Here is a 22,796-nt window from a genome sequence, read left to right on the forward strand (position 1 = left end):
ATGACAAAAACAAAAGGCTTAACAAAACGAACTCAAATATACACATTAGAAGATACGAAACAAAATCCATACCATCAACCGATTCAATCATCAAGCTTGTTTGCCGTACGTCATGTTATCCTTCTTGCCCCGAGATCCTGGACGACCAAACTTATCCTCCACTCGCTTATCATACGTTTTTGTCGGTACTTGAAGCAACGTACACCGAGCCATAATCCTCCAATGAGAACCCCTTAAAATGTCGAACTCGAGATCCCGAGGCCAACAAAGAACCATTAACATCTTCAATATTTCCCACGCCTTTAACCCAATAACCAAAAATCAACGGTTTTAAGTCTGCTGTATTTTACTCCGTGTAACTTCATTGTAAATTTGAGCAATTGACAACGAAAATCCAGGCAAGAACAGAAATAAAAAGAGAAACAAGTCAACAACAATGACTGCTACTTTTCATCCACAATCTCAGCGCCAAATTCATCTTATTTTTCTTCACCATTTCTAAAACGCTTCATTTCTTCACAATCACCCCTTCTTCAATTCAAGAAAAATGGACCCAAAGCCTTTACCGTTTCTTGTGTTATTGCTAAACCGTCACCGGTTCAAATGGGGTCGGTTCAGGATGAATCGTCGGTTCTTCAACGACCGGACTCCCTCGGGCGGTTTGGTAAGTATGGTGGGAAATATGTACCTGAAACCCTAATGTATGCTCTTACATAACTTGAATCCGCTTTTAAAGCCCTTACTACTGATCATGAATTTCAGGTTAATTTCATTTATTTATTCATTGTATTCTAACAGTTTTCTTCTTTTTTTCATTACATCATGTTGATTAAGAAAAGTTTGTATCTTTTCACACTATTATTTATGATATTAGCTTCTGGTGACTATCAAACCGAAATGGGTGTTTGGATACGTGTTTTCGAAGTTTGTGATAAACTTTATTTCTCTAATTAGTTGAATGAATGAATGAATGATAGTTTACATGATTAGCTCAATAATGTGTTGTTTAAATTATTAATTTTTTTAATTGAATTTGTAAATCGCTTCTTGAGTGCTTAGAAAAGTTTAAATTTAATACTCCAGTTAGAAAATATCCTGTTGAAAGTTGGAATATGTGCAGTATCCTACCTTATGTTTGTTTGTGATAACAATGTAATTTTACTATTTTAGGGATCAAATTATGTAAATGCAGAAGGAATTAGATGGAATTTTGAAGGATTATGTGATGAGATTGAATAGCTTAATAATAAATCACACAACTAATTATGAGAAAGAAATAACATAAAAGGTTTAAGTGGTTCACCTTTAAAAGGTTAATCCACGTCAATACTCCACTAACACAACTTGAATACAAAATGGAGACACTCATTCTCAACAATTTTGAAATTCTCACAATCTCACACTAAAACCTAAAATGTAACTCTTATATTTAAAGGCTACATTATTTGTTTCAAATTGGCCTACAACTTATAACTTACACATTTAGGAAATATGAATAATAATACTTGACAAATTCTCCCTTGATTCAAATTTCCTAACATATCCTCTAAGGTTTGTATTGTACGTTCACTTTGCCCATCGGTTTGGGGATGATATGCGGTGCTCATGTCCAAACGCGTTCCCAACGCTTCTTGTAACGTACGCCAAAATCTAGAAACGAAACGACCATCTCGGTCGGAGATAATCGATAACGGTACTCCGTGTCGGGCTACAATCTCTTTAATGTAAAGTCGTGCAAGTTTCTCCATTTTGTCGGTTTCTTTCATGGCGAGAAAGTGCGCGGATTTGGTGAGACGGTCAACAATGACCCAAATTGTATCATAACCGCCCGACGTTTTCGGTAGTTTGGTGATAAAATCCATCGTGATCCTTTCCCACTTCCATTGCGGGATCTCGGGTTGTTGAAGTAGTCCGGACGGTCTTTGGTGTTCGGCTTTGACTTTGGAACATGTCAAACACTTGGAAACATAAGTAGCTACGTCCCTTTTGATGTTCGGCCACCAATATTGTTGTTTAAGGTCGTGGTACATCTTATTGGCACCGGGGTGGATCGAGTATCGTGACTTATGGGCTTCATCTAAAATGAGACTTCGTAGGTTCCCATAACTAGGCACCCAAATCCTTCTGGCGAAATATCGGAGTCCGGTTTCCTTAGTTTCGAATCGAGAGACGAAAATGTTCAAGAGTTCGTGTGAAACGTTTTCATCCTTGAGAGCCTCATCTTGGGCTACCCGAATTTGGCTATTAAGGTTGGTGTGGATGGTGATGTTTAAGGCTCGGACACGAAGAGGCACCGCTCTTTCTTTTCGACTTAAGGCATCGGCTACTACGTTTGCCTTCCCGGGATGGTAACGAAGCTCGCAATCGTAATCGTTCAAAGTTTCAATCCACCTTCGTTGTCTCATGTTTAGTTGCTTTTGATCGAAGATGTGTTGAAGGCTTTTGTGATCGGTGAAGATAGTACTCTTGGTTCCATAAAGATAGTGTCTCCACATTTTAAGTGCGAAGACAACGGCTCCGAGTTCGAGATCATGTGTCGTGTAGTTTCGTTCATGAATTTTGAGTTGTCGAGAAGCATAAGAAATGACTTTCGTTCGTTGCATCAATACACACCCAAAACCATGTTTTGAGGCATCGCAATATACAACAAAGTCATCATTGCCTTCGGGAAGTGACAAGATAGGAGCGGTGGTTAGCTTCGTTTTCAAGATCTGAAACGCGGATTCTTGCTCGGTCGCCCAAATGAATTTCTTTCCCTTGTGAGTTAATGCGGTTAGAGGACGTGCAACCAAAGAGAAGTTTTCGATGAATCTACGATAGTACCCGGCGAGACCCAAGAATTGACGAATGTGAGTAGGAGTAGTAGGAGTCTCCCATTTACTAATGGCTTCAATTTTCGTGAGATCGACTTTAATACCTTGATCACTTACAACATGACCAAGAAATTGAACTTCCTTCAACCAAAATTCACACTTGGAGAATTTAGCATAAAGTCGTTCTTGTCTTAGAAGTTCAAGCACAAGTCGGAGGTGTTCCTCGTGTTCTTTTTCGCTTTTTGAATAGACTAAAATATCATCGATGAACACGATAACGAATTTGTCAAGATACGGTTTGCACACGCGGTTCATAAGATCCATGAACACCGCCGGTGCGTTAGTGAGACCAAATGGCATTACAAGAAATTCATAACTACCATAACGAGTTCGGAAAGCGATTTTGGAGACATCTTCCCCCTTAACCCTTAATTGATGATAACCCGAGCGGAGATCGATTTTTGAATATACGCAAGACCCTTGTAATTGATCAAAGAGGTCATCGATGCGAGGAAGAGGATATCGGTTCTTAACCGTCAATTTGTTTAGTTCACGATAATCAATGCACATTCGTAGGGATCCGTCTTTCTTTTTAACAAACAAAATCGGAGCGCCCCAAGGTGAATGGCTAGGTTGGATAAAACCACGATCAAGTAGTTCTTGGATTTGACTTTGCAATTCTTGCATTTCGGATGGAGCAAGTCTATACGGTGCACGTGCTACGGGTGCGGCTCCTGGAATAAGATCGATTTGAAATTCAACCGGTCGATGAGGTGGAAGACCCGGTAATTCGTCGGGAAATACATCGGAAAAGTCACTAACAATTAGCACATCTTCGATGCGCTTTTCGTCGGCCTCGACTTTCTTAACGTGAGCAAGAATCGCGAAACAACCCTTGCGAAGTAGCTTTCGAACTTTAAGGCACGAAACGAGATTGAGTCCGGTGCAATTTTTGTCGCCATAGACAATCAAGGGTTCACCGTTCTCGATAGGAATTCGGATTGCGTGAAGATCGCAAAGAATGTGAGATTTATTTTTGACCATCCAATTCATACCGATTATTACATCAAAACTCCCTAATTCCATGGGTATCAAGTCAATTTCAAATTCCTTACCCAAAATGTTCAAAGTACACCCCCGGTAATATGTGTCGGCACTTAAGAGTTTTCCGTCGGCCACTTCGATGGAATAAGTAGTATCTAAAGGGTGTGGTGGAGTGCGAAGGGTAGGAGCCAAAGTCTTAGACACAAAACATTTATCGGCACCCGAATCGAATAAGCAAGTAACATAAGAGTTGTTGAGAAGAAACGTACCCGTGACTAGTTCATTGTCATCTCGGGCTTCCTCGGTGTTGATGTTAAAGGCTCGGCCTCGGTTGTTGGGGTTGGCTTTCTTTTTCGGGCATTCGTTCTTATAATGGCCCGTTTATCCACATTCGTAACAAGTGACCGTTTTTGGAGGATTGGGCCCCTTTCGAGCAACGGGGGCGGCGCTTGTGCAATTGTTGGCCCTATGACCAACACCTTGGCAACGGTGATAAACTAGCTTGTTACATTCGCCGTGATGATGCTTGTGGCATTTGTTGCAAAAAGGTAAGTTTCCGACATAACCCTTCTTGCCGTCTTTGTTGAAAGACTTTTTGGTGAAGGTGTTGTTGTTGTAGTTGGTTGATGGAGTGGCTTCCCATTTCCTTTTGTTGCCACCCGACTTGTCCTCGGCCTTAGGAGCCGGCACTACGATTTCGTCAACCGTTTCAATTCGTTGGCGAGCCATGTTCATAGCGGCTTGATAAGTAGTGGGTTTGGATGACATCACCCCTTGTTTGATGCTTTTTGGAAGACCGAGCATGTAGAGCTCAATCCTTTGAGATTCGGGGTTAACAAGATTAGGACACATCAAGGATAGTTCGGCGAAGCATTGATTATAAGCTTTAAGATCGTTTCCGACCGCTTTCAAAGCTCTTAGTTCTTCCTCAAGCTTCCGGGTTTCTTCGCGCGGAAAATATTCAACAATCATCTTTTCCCTTAGATCGGCCCAAGAGAGGGCATGAGCTTCATCGGTACCCACCGATTGAACATAGGTGTTCCACCATGTTAGAGCAACCCCGGAGAAAGTGTGGGTGGAGTATTTGACCTTGTCTTGATCCCGACAACCGCTTATGCTAAAGACGGCCTCCGTTTGTTCAAACTAACGAGTAAGCACAACCGGTCCCCCGGTTCCATCATAAGTGTGAGGTTTGCACCCCATGAAAGCTTTGTAGGAGCACCCTTCGCTAGAGTTACCGGCTCCTTGGTTATTGTTGTTGTGGTTGGTGTTATTGTTGTTGTTAGACGAGTGACCGGCCATGGCCGCATCCACGGCGGTGGCTATCATGCGTTGCAAAGCTTGTTCGGGAGTTTCATTGCGTCGTACACGGCGAGGAGGCATTGTTCCTTCAAAACAAAGGAATACCGTTGGTTAGTATTTTAAATAATACTAACCGTGATATGGAATAAAGATAAAGAGAAAATTATCCTTGACTCGCCTTAAATTCTTTATGTCATAATGTCGGTATGTTCATATGAGTCACCGTAATATAATTTCCGGGAATTATATTACCCTAATTCATATGTGCATTCGACATTACATCATATAGTCAAGGTGGCGTGTCAATTAAATTATACAACGCAAGATTTAGATAGAATAAGAGTAGATATGAGTAGAAGAGTCAGAGTATAAATGCACAATTTGTCAAGTAATTCCTATGTCAAATCTATATACCGGTTGTAGTCTAGACTCACCAATGTACCCTATGACTCGGGGTTGACACCAATGAACTCTAAATCCCTACAGCCAAGGCTCTGATACCACTTGTAGCGACCCCGACAAATCGTCAAATGACGGCGTCATCTACGTATGGTCCCATTACATGGTCGTAAGTCTTTATAACAAAGTTTGACCGAAAAATATGTCGCATTCATTTCATAAATAAGGATGTTTCAAAGTTTACAAAAGTAGTTTCCATAACAAGTACATAACAATGTTTAAAGTTTGTATGAAACACGTGCGACACAATTAAAAGTAGTCAAAAAGACGCTCCACGTATGCAAGTATACTCGACATCCAATGCAAGTATCAAAAAGTATGAGCGGAAGCATGTATCACCTAAGTTCAAGGACCTGAGAAAAACATAGAGAATCTGTCAACGAAAACGTTGGTGAAATCATAGGTTTAAATAAGTAAGTGAGTAAAAGTAAGTTGAACCACAAGATTTGCAACATCGATAAAGTCTTAGTACATTCTAAAAGTTAATATTCACGAGCACTCAATTATCAAAGCTTAACATTCCGTCCGTTGAACCCCGTAATAATAGTGTTAGAACATACACTGTTTCCCGAAAATATATTTCACCCGTAGACGGTAGCGAACCGTCCGAAGTGAGGGTTTGTCAAACCCATATGGCCATATAACATAAGTTCTCGCTTACACCATCTGATGTAACTAATGATAATCGAATTGAGGATTTGTGTTCAAACTCGTATGTAGAATGTTTGTTTTCCCTGTACTTGTGTTCACTTAGTAAAGAAATGTTTATGTTTTCTCATCCCAAATGTAAGTTCAAAAAGAGTAAAAGTGAGACTATGATCTCACCTTGAGTGCACGAGTGGTAAAGTACTTCAACAAGTAAATGTGTGCAAAGAACAATGCTAGTCTTGACCTAAACCAATAGGTCGTATCAATAACAGTAAACACGATAGGTCAAAGATGTTTAATTAGTCATATGGCTCGTTACGACTCGATTATGTAGCATGTGAATCAAATTGTCAAGTTTCATGCAAGATACAAGTACATAAACAAGTTAGGAAGGTTGCATAATCATTTGGTTAAGTTTGACAAAAAGTCAAACTTTGGTCGGTCAAAGTCAACGAAAGTCAACACGTTCGGGTCGGGTCCCGAACTATTTTTCTGAGGTTTTTAATCATATATGAGCATGTTAGAACAAGTTTCATGTGAATCGGAGGTCCGTAGTATGCCAAACATTTTTCGTATTTTGGACATGGAGGTCAGAACCTGACCCCCTTATATGTCGCGCCGCGACAGGAAATGCCGCGCCGCGGCAAAGGCCGGGTGCTGGTGCCTGGCCAGTCCTAAATGTTCAAGTCCCAATCCCAAACCTTTTTGTGCATAAAACACAAACCGCTAACACTTAGGACTCGCACCTTATATCGTTGGAAAGCTCTTTTGACGTAGAATGCAACTAAACACAATTCATCAATCAAAAACCTCATTTGTAACAACCGAGTTTTCAAACCAAGTGATCATTCAATGCATACATTAATGCTTCAAACTCACCAATGCACATTTAATGATTTAGGCATTCAATGCATACATATGACATGCCATTTTGTAGGTAATTGAGCATACAATACAACTAACAACTTACTAACAAAAAATCATGGCAATCAATGCATCAAATAATCATTTCAAGTTCATTAAACCCTAGCTCAATTCCACCAAAAATCACTAATCAAGTTTATGGAGTTTTCTCAAGCAACCTACACATCAAATTGAAGCTAGTGATATTAGGAACACAATTAAAACATGAACTTTTAACATCTAACAACATATGATCATCCAAAATTCAAGAACAACACACCAAAATTCAAGTTCATGCTAGTTATACTAAAACAACGAGATTGAGCATACAAATTACATACACGACATCACAATGAGCCATAGACACTAACTAACACCATTTCAAGTCACAAACACGAATTTAGAGAAATCTAGAGTTTTAGAAATGTTACCCAAACGAGATGAAGTTGGTACCAAAATGAAGAGGATGAAGAGAGGATCACGAATATGTAATTTATTTTGTTGTAAGCCTCCTAGATTGAATTTAGATGATGATTGAATGAATTTGGAAATTGGGTGTGTGTTCTTGCTAGAGAGAAAGAGAGAGAGATGGAGATGATAATGAATGGGTGAAAGGGGTTTGACCCTTTGACCTAGTCAAGGGTTTGATCCCTTGTCAAGTTTAGTCCCTCAACTTTCGTTCGGGTGCGTGAATTACCTAAACGAGATAATTTAAAACGCGTATCAACGGGAGATGTTATAAACATATAACGGAGTTTAAATTAGTATAACGTAAAAGTAAATGGAAAAAGGCGGGATGTTACATTACCTACTCCTTAAAAGAAATTTCGTCCCGAAATTTAAGTAGGCGTAGTAGTCGTTGTTTCTTCCTCGAGATCTTGCGTTTCTGAATTCACGAATAGATGAGGATACTTCCTTTGCATTTGATCTTGTCTTTCCCAAGTAAACTCGGGTCCTCTTTTGGCGTTCCAACGGACTTTAACAATCGGGATTCGGCTTTGTTTCAATGTCTTGACGGAGGTGTCCACAATTTCAACCGGTTCCTCCACAAAATGAAGCTTGTCATCAATAGTAAGTTCCTCGAGAGGGATGACGATATCGGGTTCGGCAAGACACTTTTTCAAGTTAGATACATGAAAGGTAGGATGAACGGAACTCAGTTGAGGCGGAAGATCTAAACGATAAGCAAAGGTTCCAATACGCTCCAAGATTTCGAAAGGACCAATATACCGCGGATTTAGCTTCCCGCGTTTCCCAAAACGGATTACACCTTTCCAAGGTGCAACTTTTAACATTACTCGGTCACCGACTTGAAATTCGAGGTCGTTGCGTCTTTTGTCGGTGTAGCACTTTTGACGACTTCGGGCCGTCCGAAGCCTATTTCGGATTTGAAGAATCTTCTCGGTGGTTTCGTGAATGAGTTCGGGCCCGGAAATTTGCACGTCACCCACTTCGGCCCAACAAAGAGGAGAGCGATATTTTCGACCATATAATGCTTCAAAAGGTGCGGCCTTAATACTCGCGTGATAACTATTGTTGTAAGAGAATTCGGCGAGAGGTAAGTGATTGTCCCAAGCTTTTCCAAAATCAACAACGCAGGCTCGTAACATATCCTCTAAGGTTTGTATTGTACGTTCACTTTTCCCATCGGTTTGGGGATGATATGCGGTGCTCATGTCCAAACGCGTTCCCAACGCTTCTTGTAACGTACGCCAAAATCTAGAAACGAAACGACCATATCGGTCGGAGATAATCGATAACGGTACTCCGTGTCGGGCTACAATCTCTTTAATGTAAATTCGTGCAAGTTTCTCCATTTTGTCGGTTTCTTTCATGGCGAGAAAGTGCGCGGATTTGGTGAGACGGTCAACAATGACCCAAATTGTATCATAACCGCCCGACGTTTTCGGTAGTTTGGTGATAAAATCCATCGTGATCCTTTCCCACTTCCATTGCGGGATCTCGGGTTGTTGAAGTAGTCCGGACGGTCTTTGGTGTTCGGCTTTGACTTTTGAACATGTCAAACACTTGGAAACATAAGTAGCTACGTCCCTTTTGATGTTCGGCCACCAATATTGTTGTTTAAGGTCGTGGTACATCTTATTGGCACCGGGGTGGATCGAGTATCGTGACTTATGGGCTTCATCTAAAATGAGACTTCGTAGGTTCCCATAACTAGGCACCCAAATCCTTCCGGCAAAATATCGGAGTCCGGTTTCCTTAGTTTCGAATCGAGAGACGAGAATGTTCAAGAGTTCGTGTGAAACGTTTTCATCCTTGAGAGCCTCATCTTGGGCTACCCGAATTTGGCTATTAAGGTTGGTGTGGATGGTGATGTTTAAGGCTCGGACACAAAGAGGCACCGCTCTTTCTTTTCGACTTAAGGCATCGGCTACTACGTTTGCCTTCCCGGGATGGTAACGAAGCTCGCAATCGTAATCGTTCAAAGTTTCAATCCACCTTCGTTGTCTCATGTTTAGTTGCTTTTGATCGAAGATGTGTTGAAGGCTTTTGTGATCGGTGAAGATAGTACTCTTGGTTCCATAAAGATAGTGTCTCCACATTTTAAGTGCGAAGACAACGGCTCCGAGTTCGAGATCATGTGTCGTGTAGTTTCGTTCATGAATTTTGAGTTGTCGAGAAGCATAAGAAATGACTTTCGTTCGTTGCATCAATACACACCCAAAACCATGTTTTGAGGCATCGCAATATACAACAAAGTCATCATTGCCTTCGGGAAGTGACAAGATAGGAGCGGTGGTTAGCTTCGTTTTCAAGATCTGAAACGCGGATTCTTGCTCGGTCGCCCAAATGAATTTCTTTCCCTTGTGAGTTAATGCGGTTAGAGGACGTGACCAAAGAGAAGTTTTCGATGAATCTACGATAGTACCCGGCGAGACCCAAGAATTGACGAATGTGAGTAGGAGTAGTAGGAGTCTCCCATTTACTAATGGCTTCGATTTTCGTGAGATCGACTTTAATACCTTGATCACTTACAACATGACCAAGAAATTGAACTTCCTTCAACCAAAATTCACACTTGGAGAATTTGGCATAAAGTCGTTCTTGTCTTAGAAGTTCAAGCACAAGTCGGAGGTGTTCCTCGTGTTCTTTTTCGCTTTTTGAATAGACTAAAATATCATCGATGAACACGATAATGAATTTGTCAAGATACGGTTTGCACACGCGGTTCATAAGATCCATGAACACTGCCGGTGCGTTAGTGAGACCAAATGGCATTACAAGAAATTCATAACTACCATAACGAGTTCGGAAAGCGGTTTTGGAGACATCTTCCCCCTTAACCCTTAATTGATGATAACCCGAGCGGAGATCGATTTTTGAATATACGCAAGACCCTTGTAATTGATCAAAGAGGTCATCGATGCGAGGAAGAGGATATCGGTTCTTAACCGTCAATTTGTTTAGTTTACGATAATCAATGCACATTCGTAGGGATCCGTCTTTCTTTTTAACAAACAAAATCGGAGCGCCCCAAGGTGAATGGCTAGGTTGGATAAAACCACGATCAAGTAGTTCTTGGATTTGACTTTGCAATTCTTGCATTTCGGATGGAGCAAGTCTATACGGTGCACGTGCTACGGGTGCGGCTCCTGGAATAAGATTGATTTGAAATTCAACCGGTCGATGAGGTGGAAGACCCGGTAATTCGTCGGGAAATACATCGGAAAAGTCACTAACAATTGGCACATCTTCGATGCGCTTTTCGTCGGCCTCGACTTTCTTAACGTGAGCAAGAATCGCGAAACAACCCTTGCGAAGTAGCTTTCGAACTTTAAGGCACGAAACGAGATTGAGTCCGGTGCAATTTTTGTCGCCATAGACAATCAAGGGTTCACCGTTCTCGATAGGAATTCGGATTGCCTGAAGATCGCAAAGAATGTGAGATTTATTTTTGACCATCCAATTCATACCGATTATTACATCAAAACTCCCTAATTCCATGGGTATCAAGTCAATTTCAAATTCCTTACCCAAAATGTTCAAAGTACACCCCCGGTAATATGTGTCGGCACTTAAGAGTTTTCCGTCAGCCACTTCGATGGAATAAGTAGTATCTAAAGGGTGTGGTGGAGTGCGAAGGGTAGGAGCCAAAGTCTTAGACACAAAACATTTATCGGCACCCGAATCGAATAAGCAAGTAACATAAGAGTTGTTGAGAAGAAACGTACCCGTGACTAGTTCATTGTCATCTCGGGCTTCCTCGGTGTTGATGTTAAAGGCTCGGCCTCGGTTGTTGGGGTTGGCTTTCTTTTTCGGGCATTCGTTCTTATAATGGCCCGTTTAGCCACATTCGTAACAAGTGACCGTTTTTGGAGGATTGGGCCCCTTTCGAGCAACGGGGGCGGCGCTTGTGCAATTGTTGGCCCTATGACCAACACCATGGCAACGGTGACAAACTAGCTTGTTACATTCGCCGTGATGATGCTTGTGGCATTTGTTGCAAAAAGGTAAGTTTCCGACATAACCCTTCTTGCCGTCGTTATTGAAAGGCTTTTTGGTGAAGGTGTTGTTGTTGTAGTTGGTTGATGGAGTGGCTTCCCATTTCCTTTTGTTGCCACCCGACTTGTCCTCGGCCTTAGGAGCCGGCACTACGATTTCGTCAACCGTTTCAATTAGTTGGCGAGCCATGTTCATAGCGGCTTGATGAGTAGTGGGTTTGGATGACATCACCCCTTGTTTGATGCTTTTTGGAAGACCGAGCATGTAGAGCTCAATCCTTTGAGATTCGGGGTTAACAAGATTAGGACACATCAAGGATAGTTCGGCGAAGCGTTGATTATAAGCTTTAAGATCGTTTCCGACCGCTTTCAAAGCTCTTAGTTCTTCCTCAAGCTTCCGGGTTTCTTCGCGCGGAAAATATTCAACAATCATCTTTTCCCTTAGATCGGCCCAAGAGAGGGCATGAGCTTCATCGGTACCCACCGATTGAACATAGGTGTTCCATCATGTTAGAGCAACCTCGGAGAAAGTGTGGGTGGAGTATTTGACCTTGTCTTGATCTCGACAACCGCTTATGCTAAAGACGGCCTCCGTTTGTTCAAACTAACGAGTAAGCACAACCGGTCCCCCGGTTCCATCATAAGTGTGAGGTTTGCACCCCATGAAAGCTTTGTAGGAGCACCCTTCGCTAGAGTTACCGGCTCCTTGGTTATTGTTGTTGTGGTTGGTGTTATTGTTGTTGTTAGACGAGTGACCGGCCATGGCCGCATCCACGGCGGTGGCTATCATGCGTTGCAAAGCTTGTTCGGGAGTTTCATTGCGTCGTACACGGCGAGGAGGCATTGTTCCTTCAAAACAAAGGAATACCGTTGGTTAGTATTTTAAATAATACTAACCGTGATATGGAATAAAGATAAAGAGAAAATTATCCTTGACTCGCCTTAAATTCTTTATGTCATAATGTCGGTATGTTCATATGAGTCACCGTAATATAATTTCCGGGAATTATATTACCCTAATTCATATGTGCATTCGACATTACATCATATAGTCAAGGTGGCATGTCAATTAAATTATACAACGCAAGATTTAGATAGAATAAGAGTAGATATGAGTAGAAGAGTCAGAGTATAAATGCACAATTTGTCAAGTAATTCCTATGTCAAATCTATATGCCGGTTGTAGTCTAGACTCACCAATGTACCCTATGACTCGGGGTCGACACCAATGAACTCTAAATCCCTACAACCAAGGCTCTGATACCACTTGTAGCGACCCCGAAAAATCGTCAAATGACGGCGTCATCTACGTATGGTCCCATTACATGGTCGTAAGTCTTTATAACAAAGTTTGATCGAAAAATATGTCGCATTCATTTCATAAATAAGGATGTTTCAAAGTTTACAAAAGTAGTTTCCATAACAAGTACATAACAATGTTTAAAGTTTGTATGAAACACGTGCGACACAATTAAAAGTAGTCAAAAAGACGCTCCACGTATGCAAGTATACTCGACATCCAATGCAAGTATCAAAAAGTATGAGCGGAAGCATGTATCACCTAAGTTCAAGGACCTGAGAAAAACATAGAGAATCTGTCAACGAAAACGTTGGTGAAATCATAGGTTTAAATAAGTAAGTGAGTAAAAGTAAGTTGAACCACAAGATTTGCAACATCGATAAAGTCTTAGTACATTCTAAAAGTTAATATTCACGAGCACTCAATTATCAAAGCTTAACATTCCGTCCGTTGAACCCCGTAATAATAGTGTTAGAACATACACTGTTTTCCGAAAATATATTTCACCCGTAGACGGTAGCGAACCGTCCGAAGTGAGGGTTTGTCAAACCCATATGGCCATATAACATAAGTTCTCGCTTACACCATCTGATGTAACTAATGATAATCGAATTGAGGATTTGTGTTCAAACTCGTATGTAGAATGTTTGTTTTCCCTGTACTTGTGTTCACTTAGTAAAGAAATGTTTATGTTTTCTCATCCCAAATGTAAGTTCAAAAAGAGTAAAAGTGGGACTATGATCTCACCTTGAGTGCACGAGTGGTAAAGTACTTCAACAAGTAAACGTGTGCAAAGAACAATGCTAGTCTTGACCTAAACCAATAGGTCGTATCAATAACAGTAAACACGATAGGTCAAAGATGTTTAATTAGTCCTATGGCTCGTTACGACTCGATTATGTAGCATGTGAATCAAATTGTCAAGTTTCATGCAAGATACAAGTACAGAAACAAGTTAGGAAGGTTGCATAATCATTTGGTTAAGTTTGACAAAAAGTCAAACTTTGGTCGGTCAAAGTCAACGAAAGTCAACACTTTCGGGTCGGGTCCCGAACTATTTTTCTGAGGTTTTTAATCATATATGAGCATGTTAGAACAAGTTTCATGTGAATCGGAGGTCCGTAGTATGCCAAACATTTTTCGTATTTTGGACATGGAGGTCAGAACCTGACCCCCTTATATGTCGCGCCGCGACAGGAAATGCCGCGCCGCGGCAAAGGCCGGGTGCTGGTGCCTGGCTAGTCCTAAATGTTCAAGTCCCAATCCCAAACCTTTTTGTGCATAAAACACAAACCGCTAACACTTAGGACTCGCACCTTATGTCGTTGGAAAGCTCTTTTGACGTAGAATGCAACTAAACACAATTCATCAATCAAAAACCTCATTTGTAATAACCGAGTTTTCAAACCAAGTGATCATTCAATGCACACATTAATGCTTCAAACTCACCAATGCACATTTAATGATTTAGGCATTCAATGCATACATATGACATGCCATTTTGTAGGTAATTGAGCATACAATACAACTAACAACTTACTAACAACAAATCATGGCAATCAATGCATCAAATAATCATTTCAAGTTCATTAAACCCTAGCTCAATTCCACCAAAAATCACTAATCAAGTTTATGGAGTTTTCTCAAGCAACCTACACATCAAATTGAAGCTAGTGATACTAGGAACACAATTAAAACATGAACTTTTAACATCTAACAACATATGATCATCCAAAATTCAAGAACAACACACCAAAATTCAAGTTCATGCTAGTTATACTAAAACAACGAGATTGAGCATACAAATTACATACACGACATCACAATGAGCCATATGAAATGTCCCGTTCTTATTGATTAAAAACGTTCCATATTAATTGATTTCGTTGCGAGGTTTTGACCTCTATATGAGACGTTTTTCAAAGACTGCATTCATTTTAAAACAAACCATAACCTTTATTTCATCAATAAAGGTTTAAAAAGCTTTACGTAGATTATCAAATAATGATAATCTAAAATATCCTGTTTACACACGACCATTACATAATGGTTTACAATACAAATATGTTACAACAAAATAAGTTTCTTGAATGCAGTTTTTACACAATATCATACAAGCATGGACTCCAAATCTCATCCTTATTTAAGTATGCGACAGCGGAAGCTCTTAATAATCACCTGAGAATAAACATGCTTAAAACGTCAACAAAAATGTTGGTGAGTTATAGGTTTAACCTATATATATCAAATCATAATAATAGACCACAAGATTTCATATTTCAATACACATCCCATACATAGAGATAAAAATCATTCATATGGTAAACACCTGGTAACCGACATTAACAAGATGCATATATAAGAATATCCCCATCATTCCGGGACACCCTTCGGATATGATATAAATTTCGAAGTACTAAAGCATCCAGTACTTTGGATGGGGTTTGTTAGGCCCAATAGATCTATCTTTAGGATTCGCGTCAATTAGGGTGTCTGTTCCCTAATTCTTAGATTACCAGACTTAATAAAAAGGGGCATATTCGATTTCGATAATTCAACCATAGAATGTAGTTTCACGTACTTGTGTCTATTTTGTAAATCATTTATAAAACCTGCATGTATTCTCATCCCAAAAATATTAGATTTTAAAAGTGGGACTATAACTCACTTTCACAGATTTTTACTTCGTCGGGAAGTAAGACTTGGCCACTGGTTGATTCACGAACCTATAACAATATATACATATATATCAAAGTATGTTCAAAATATATTTACAACACTTTTAATATATTTTGATGTTTTAAGTTTATTAAGTCAGCTGTCCTCGTTAGTAACCTACAACTAGTTGTCCACAGTTAGATGTACAGAAATAAATCGATAAATATTATCTTGAATCAATCCACGACCCAGTGTATACATATCTCAGTATTGATCACAACTCAAACTATATATATTTTGGAATCAACCTCAACCCTGTATAGCTAACTCCAACATTCACATATAGAGTGTCTATGGTTGTTCCGAAATATATATAGATGTGTCGACATGATAGGTCGAAACATTGTATACGTGTCTATGGTATCTCAAGATTACATAATATACAATACAAGTTGATTAAGTTATGGTTGGAATAGATTTGTTACCAATTTTCACGTAGCTAAAATGAGAAAAATTATCCAATCTTGTTTTACCCATAACTTCTTCATTTTAAATCCGTTTTGAGTGAATCAAATTGCTATGGTTTCATATTGAACTCTATTTTATGAATCTAAACAGAAAAAGTATTGGTTTATAGTCGGAAAAATAAGTTACAAGTCGTTTTTGTAAAGGTAGTCATTTCAGTCGAAAGAACGACGGCTAGATGACCATTTTAGAAAACATACTTCCACTTTGAGTTTAACCATAATTTTTGGATATAGTTTCATATTCATAATAAAAATCATTTTCTCAGAATAACAACTTTTAAATCAAATTTTATCATAGTTTTTAATTAACTAACCCAAAACAGCCCGCGGTGTTACTACGACGGCGTAAATCCGGTTTTACGGCGTTTTTCGTGTTTCCAGGTTTTAAATCATTAAGTTAGCATATCATATAGATATAGAACATGTGTTTAGTTGATTTTAAAAGTCAAGTTAGAAGGATTAACTTTTGTTTGCGAACAAGTTTAGAATTAACTAAACTATGTTCTAGTGATTACGAGTTTAAACCTTCGAATAAGATAGTTTTATATATATGAATCGAATGATGTTATGAACATCATTACTACCTCAATTTTAGTAGGTAAACCTACTGGAAGTGACAATAAATGATCTAGCTTCAAAGGATCTTGGATGGCTTGAAAGTTCTTGAAGTAGGATCATGACACAAAAACAAGTTCAAGTAAGATTTTTACTCGAATTAAGATAGTTTATAGTTATAGAAATTGAATCAAAGTTTGAATATGAATATTAACTTGAATAAGAAAGATAACCTACTGTATATAACAAAGGTTTCTTGATCTTAGATGATTACTTGGAATGGATTAGAAAGCTTGGAAGTAAATTAGTAAACTTGAAGGGATTTTTGAAGTGTTCTTGAAGTGTTCTTCCTATGATGATTATAGCTTGATTCTTGAAGTGATTTTTGATGAAGATGATGATTAACTACTGGAAAAATACGTTCATAATAGTGTGGGTGTGTTGAGAGAGAATTAGAAAGAGAATTGGAAGTGAAATGGAGTGAATGATGAGTGGTAATTGGTGAGTGGTGAGTGGGGTTAAAAGGAGTTCTAGTTAGTTGACTAGCTCATGGTAGAAGTTAAAATTGATTAGTCATACATGACATAATCAAAAGTGGAATCCCATGCTAGTTCCTATTGGTATATGCCCATAGTAAGTACGTTTTGAAGCTGTGTATAATACGGGTAAAAATACGACTAGAATTCTTGATGAAAGAAAAGAATGGGAAAGTAACTGTAACCATTTTCGTTAAGTATGAGTGTTTTGATATATGTTTTGAAGTCTTCCAAAAGTATTTTAATACATCTAAATACACTACATGTATATACATTTTAACTGAGTCGTTAAGTCATCGTTAGTCGTTACATGTAAGTGTTGTTTTGAAACCTTTAAGTTAACGATCTCAATTAATGTTGTTAACCCATTGTTTATTATATCTAATGAGATGTTAAATTATTATATTATCATGATATTATGATATATTAATATATCTTAATATGATATATATACATTTAACTGTCGTTACAACGATAATCGTTACATATATGTCTCGTTTCGAAATCCTTAAGTTAGTAGTCTTGTTTATATGTATATAACTCATTGTTAATATACTTATGGAGATACTTACTTATCATAATCTCATGTTAACCATATGTATATCCATATATATATCGTCATGTCGTTTTTACAAGTTTTAACGTTCGTGAATCGCCGGCCAACTTGGGTGGTCAATTGTCTATATGAAACATATTTCAATTAATCAAGTCTTAACAAGTTTGATTGCTTAACATGTTGGAAACATTTAATCATGTAAATATAAATCTCAATTAATATATATAAACATGGAAAAGTTCGGGTCACTACAGTACCTACCCGTTAAATAAATTTCGTCCCGAAATTTTAAGCTGTTGAAGGTGTTGACGAATCTTCTGGAAATAGATGCGGGTATTTCTTCTTCATCTGATCTTCACGCTCCCAGGTGAACTCGGGTCCTCTACGAGCATTCCATCGAACCTTAACAATTGGTATCTTGTTTTGCTTAAGTCTTTTAACCTCACGATCCATTATTTCGACGGGTTCTTCGATGAATTGAAGTTTTTCGTTGATTTGGATTTCATCTAACGGAATAGTGAGATCTTCTTTAGCAAAACATTTCTTCAAATTCGAGACGTGGAAAGTGTTATGTACAGCCGCGAGTTGTTGAGGTAATTCAAGTCGGTAAGCTACTGGTCCGACACGATCAATAATCTTGAATGGTCCAATATACCTTGGATTTAATTTCCCTCGTTTACCAAATCGAACAACGCCTTTCCAAGGTGCAACTTTAAGCATGACCATCTCTCCAATTTCAAATTCTATATCTTTTCTTTTAATGTCAGCGTAGCTCTTTTGTCGACTTTGGGCGGTTTTCAACCGTTGTTGAATTTGGATGATCTTCTCGGTAGTTTCTTGTATAATCTCCGGACCCGTAATCTGTCTATCCCCCACTTCACTCCAACAAATCGGAGACCTACACTTTCTACCATAAAGTGCTTCAAACGGCGCCATCTCAATGCTTGAATGGTAGCTGTTGTTGTAGGAAAATTCTGCTAATGGTAGATGTCGATCCCAACTGTTTCCGAAATCAATAACACATGCTCGTAGCATGTCTTCAAGCATTTGTATCGTCCTTTCGCTCTGCCCATCAGTTTGTGGATGATAGGCAGTACTCATGTCTAGACGAGTTCCTAATGCTTGCTGTAATGTCTGCCAGAATCTTGAAATAAATCTGCCATCCCTATCAGAGATAATAGAGATTGGTATTCCATGTCTGGAGACGACTTCCTTCAAATACAGTCGTGCTAACTTCTCCATCTTGTCATCTTCTCTTATTGGCAGGAAGTGTGCTGATTTGGTGAGACGATCAACTATTACCCAAATAGTATCAAAACCACTTGCAGTCCTTGGCAATTTAGTGATGAAATCCATGGTAATGTTTTCCCATTTCCATTCCGGGATTTCGGGTTGTTGAAGTAGACCTGATGGTTTCTGATGCTCAGCTTTGACCTTAGAACACGTCAAACATTCTCCTACGTATTTAGCAACATCGGCTTTCATACCCGGCCACCAAAAATATTTCTTGAGATCCTTGTACATGTAACGACCCTACTTTTTCCGTTATCTTTTACCGTTAACTATTTAACGACCGTTAATTGTTATTCGTGCCACGTCATTTCTATGACCTATATTATTATTTTTGTAATAATATATATATAATAATTATTATGTGTTATGTGGATATATGTATTCATATTTTAAATTATACGTTTCTACGTTCCGCGGATTTCCATCCGGCGAATCTTTTCGGTTTTTAAACCAACGGTCGAGCTTTCGGGATTTTTAAATCCTAAATATCTTAAATATGATATTTTAAGGTCATATTATTAGTAGGTGTATTTATATTTATTTTTCGTCGCGCGTTCGTTATCTTTCCGGATTTTTAATCGCGTAAGTGCGTTTTCGCGTTTCGGGCTTCGTTCGGGTTTTCGGGCCACAAGTAATTTAGCAATTGAGTGAGATGGACCCATGGGGCCCACCCCCATGCAATTTTCGGCCGAACCCCATGGGGAAGGGGGGAGCCTTTCCTTGTTTTCCATATTTAGATTTATTTTATTATTTTGTAAAATCTTATTTTTCCCTAAAACCTAATACTTGCAATTTTCTCCCAACTTCTCTCTTCTCCCTCCCTCTTTGTGCCGCCACCATCACCACCATAAACCACCATCTTCATCAAAAAGCAAGCTTGGATCATAAATCAATTAACACCAACGCGTTCCTTGTTTCGTTCTCTACGCGATCATATACTTTGATTCTTGATTAGGGTATAAACCCTAACCCTAGATCTTTTCATATTTATTTATATTTCTGTATTTTGATGTTATATGATTAGTATGATGTGTATAAGTTATTGTATTGTTGTTTGAATGCGTAGAATTACTCGTTTGTTCATGTTTTCGGTTTGTAAAGTTTGGACAGCAGCATAAAACGTATATTCTGACTTTGTAACTGATATGAATGTTAAAATAAAGTACATAAATGAGTTCCTCTCATCAAGACATTAATTTTAGACTCCGGATTCATGTCGTTTCGATTCCCGGAGCCCTAGATACGCTTAATTTGGTTTTTGTTAAAGATTGAAAGGTGTTCTTGGCATGAACAAGGTTGGGTCCGACTTTGTGACCATCCTTGGTGTCTTTAGGGTGCCTCATTTGGTTAGGACTGATGGTGAGACGAATATTCATGTTCGGGTCACCTAAATCCGAGCCACGGTTCACCCGTTTTGCCCGAATTACTGTTTTGAGTAAATTGATTTCCCAATTGAAGTCATGGCTGATATGCACGACTTAGGGACTGTTCTTGGAGTGTTCTTGAGTTCATAAATGTGTCGGGTGGTTTGAGTAGGTGAAGTTACATATGTGGCTTGCCCGAAACCGACACCCGGGGCTCAAGATACGACCCGGCGAACTTTTAAACTTAAAACTTATGGTTAATGATTAAACTTATGATAAAATTTATGGAATTCATTATTAATTAATTACTTAAGATAAAAGAAGTAATTATTATTATTTAAAACTTATGATATAAATATTTATTATATCATTTAATTATTAATTATAATTTAATTAACATTTTAATTAAACTTATGATTAGTAATACTTTTATTATTAAAGGAAAATACTTATGATAAGTATTAAATTTAATTATGAGAAATTATTATAAGACTTATAATAAAGATTAAATAATTATTTAATTATTATAAGACTTAATTATTATTTAATTATGACTTAATTATTAAATACTTATGATTTAATAATTTTAATTAGAAACTTATGATATGATTAATAATTCATTATTAATTAATAATACTTATGATATGATTTAAAATTTATTATAAATTAATAATATTTATATTATGATTAATATTTAATTAATTAATTAAATATTTATGTTATGCTAATTATAACATTTCAACTTATATTAACTTTAATAATTCATTTTATTTAATTAAACTTATGTTAAGACATTATTATACACTTTTGACTTTAAATAACATTATAACCTATGTTATTATTATAATTTACACTTTTAAAATTAATGTTGACTATGTTTGACCAAGGTTGACTTTTGAGTTGACTTTCGGTTGACTTTGACTTTCAGTTGACTTCTGTTGACTTTCTAAATAAGGAAACTTTCCTAACTTCAAAACTTTCTAAAAATAGAACTTTCTAAATTTGGAAACTTTCCAAAAATAGAAACTTTCCAAAAATAGAAACTTTCCAAAAATAGAAACTTTCCTAAAATAGAAACTTTCCTAAAATAGAAACTTTCCTAAAATAGAAAACTTTCCAAAAATGGAAACCTGCTAAAAATAGAAACTTTCTAAAAATAGAAAGTGTGTGTCCGTACGCTGTTCCGATCAAACCGATGCATGTTGAGTATTGTTCTATGTCTACTTGCAACATGTACAATAGCTATCATACTAAGACTTGACCTAAGTTAGTTATTTATATCGACCTGCTTTATTTATAGGTCGGCGTTGTGATCATTCATGATCACTTTACTTCATTTGCTGTTCGCATAATTGTGTGGTTACTTCGTTTGCTAATAAGGTGAGTTATAGTCCCATTTTTCTATCTTAAATCTTTTGGGATGAGAATACATGCAATTTATTTTATATTTTGGACACAAGTGGAAGTTGGTTTAAATTATTCATTGTGAGTTGAACAAAAATATTCCCTAGTCTGGTAACTGTAATCACTGGTTTCTACTGGTGAACGCGAATCCTATGGATAGATCTATCGGGTTTGACAACCCCATTTCGAGCTAGTCGCGCTAGCAATTTATAATCGGAATGTTTAGTACTTCGTATTTTGTTGTAGATACACTTGTTCGGTGTATATTATTTATTGTGTTTGGCAAGGGTAAATAAATGGTTAAGTGGTTACCAGGTGGCTCACGGAAGATGGAATAATGTTTTATTATATGTTTTCTAGCATATAATTTGGTGGTTCAAAAAGGAGTTTTTATGTTTTCAAACATAAATTTTTATTGTTTAAATTAAATATTGTTTGCAATATTAAACCTATAATTCACTCAACATTTTTGTTGACAGTTACTCGCATGTTTTATTCTCAGGTTCATGATTGATTGCTTCCGCTGTGCTTAGAGAGTCTGCATATTTATGATGGCAGCTTTTGTTAAACATTAACTTGCATTCTATTTTGTTACATTAAAAAGTGGTTGTTTGTTGACTTTGTTTTGGTCAACTTTTGGTTAAAGTATTATTGTATAGTTTTTCTAAACTTATACATTTTAGTAGATTTCCTTTATAGGAAATCATTTTTAAATAAAGAATGCAAGGTTGTTTTATTAAATTCATATAGAGTTTCGATCAAGCTGTGGGACCAAGTGACGGAGCCGTTAAGTGTTTTGACGGAGTCGTCACAGTTGGTATCAGAGCTCTGGTTGTAGGGAATTAGGCTGCATTGATGTCGTTACCCGAGTCAATAGGGTGCATTAGTGAGTCTAGTCTACAGCCCGGCCTATTATATATTACTATATGTGATTATTTGTATCGTATTGGTATGTATATTGTTGTCATACA

The 22,796-nt window shown here is 37.9% G+C and overlaps 1 pseudogene; it reads left to right on the plus strand.

Annotated features, from left to right (window-relative positions):
- LOC139853498 (tryptophan synthase beta chain 1-like) overlaps positions 1–22,796 on the plus strand; it is a 42,703-nt pseudogene continuing 19,907 nt past the window's right edge.

This window comes from Rutidosis leptorrhynchoides, chromosome 6 (assembly GCF_046630445.1).
Source record: "Rutidosis leptorrhynchoides isolate AG116_Rl617_1_P2 chromosome 6, CSIRO_AGI_Rlap_v1, whole genome shotgun sequence".
NCBI classification, from domain to species: Eukaryota; Viridiplantae; Streptophyta; class Magnoliopsida; order Asterales; family Asteraceae; genus Rutidosis; species Rutidosis leptorrhynchoides.